The sequence below is a fragment of the Frankliniella occidentalis genome, unplaced genomic scaffold (assembly GCF_000697945.3).
Source record: "Frankliniella occidentalis isolate FOCC.00 unplaced genomic scaffold, Focc_3.1 Scaffold64, whole genome shotgun sequence".
In the NCBI taxonomy this organism is placed as follows: Eukaryota; Metazoa; Arthropoda; class Insecta; order Thysanoptera; family Thripidae; genus Frankliniella; species Frankliniella occidentalis.
In genome coordinates, this window is record NW_026267194.1 from 611522 (window position 1) to 613164 (window position 1643).

The following is a 1643-nucleotide window of genomic DNA, read 5'->3' on the forward strand; positions in this document are numbered from 1 at the left end:
GAGAGAGAGAGAGAGAGAGAGAGAGAGAGAGAGAGAGAGAGAGAGAGAGAGATAAAGCTCGCTCATTAAATACTGCAGACAGTACGCGCGGAAACTTCTGTGACCGTGAGACAATCCTGCTGAGCTCTCCTCGACCAAACATCAGAAATCAAAACAGTCGCCGCCCGGACGACACCCGGCACCCAAACCTTATCCCTTGTCACCCTCACTCACGGCTCGCAAAACTTCCTAAGATGATAACAGGCTCCCCCGCACGTCCCCCGCCTCCCCTCCGCTGGCCCCAAATATGCCTTATTTGGCTTCGTATTCTGCAAATATAATGTTGACAGTGGCAGGTTTAGCTAATGTCACTGTGAAACTCAACGTTTCATAGCCGACATACTGCAGAGGGGGTGTCTGTGTTCTCAGCTGGACCGCTGGTTTCATACTGTGCCGCATGGCAGGTGTGCGGGCGGGCTTGCCTACCGACACCGACACACGGCCCCCGTTGCGGGTCTGCTACCCGCAGGCAGGCGGTACGGTACAGCGCAGAACCAGAAAGGAAATCCGGCCGCGCAACACCCACCACCCTGCTGTATTACAACTAAACGAATACAGGGTAAACAAACAGTGTTCCACGGTATAAGCCCCCTGCACGAGGAGACAAAGCGAACGGCAAAGGCGCCAAGACGAAGCGGCCAATAGCGCGCGTTATCGAAAGAATTTCGGCCGGATGTCAACACATTTAACTTGACGCATCGATCGTGACAAAAAAATAAAAATAAATAATATTGTGCGTGGGCGTCATCACAACACTTTTGCCGTCACTTTTTGATTTCGCGGCCATCCGCTAATGATAGGACAGCCTTCTTATTTCCACACTCTAAGCAGCATGGGACGAGGATGGACGCTAATCCCCTTTAATCCGGGACTCCCACAGCAACAGCGGCAAAGAGGCAGACGATAGTTTGTCTCGTTTCGTGTCATACTTTAAATGTAAAGTTAGCAACCAACCGTTATTTTGAAGGAAAGAAAACATTTGCACTGCCGTACCCATAACGAAGCGAAAAAGGATTTTCTCTGCAGAGTTTTGGCACATGCCAATCAAACTACTACAACTGCTATAACAACTACCCCGGTATAGCGCCAAACGCATTGGATGCGCCACGCTGCTGCGCTTAGAAATAATGCGCTTTAAAGGTGACACATGGGTGACGCTCTTTAAGTGCATCGCAAAGCAAGCTCATTTCGTGCGCATTATCCGCGCATTTAATGTTTTACCCCCTCGCCATGTGTCACATTTTCTGTGCATTTCTACGCTGCACGTTTGGCGCTACTTTGGGATGGGGTAGAGGAGTCACTTCCACAGTAACCCCCGTCTCTACTCACCCGGCGAGGTTAGTCCAGTGGTGGTGGCGGTGGTGCGGGGTGCGGCTGTCTGCTGATGGTCGTCGTGGTCCGTCTTGAAGGCGTTGTCTCGCTGCCGCTACCCGGGCCACTCTGGCGGCGGCTCTGAGGCGCGGGAGGGGCGACGCATCCCGACGGGCGCCCTCCACCGTATCTCTGGGGTCGAAGTCCGCCCCCAGGGCTGGCTGTATACCCACTGACAAATCGAAATCCACACGATATACGATAATCGATGTCAAAAACGATATCGATTTCGA

At 52.5% G+C, this 1643-nt stretch overlaps 1 protein-coding gene across 1 annotated transcript in view; it reads right to left on the reverse strand.

Moving 5' to 3' along the window:
• The window catches only part of LOC113217263 (delta-1-pyrroline-5-carboxylate synthase), a gene marked incomplete at its 5' end in the record, with an annotated part of 16170 nt that extends 14782 nt beyond the window's left edge, over nt 1-1388 (reverse strand). The window contains 1 exon segment of the mRNA XM_052268164.1: nt 1369-1388.
• Between the last annotated feature and the right edge of the window lie 255 nt (nt 1389-1643).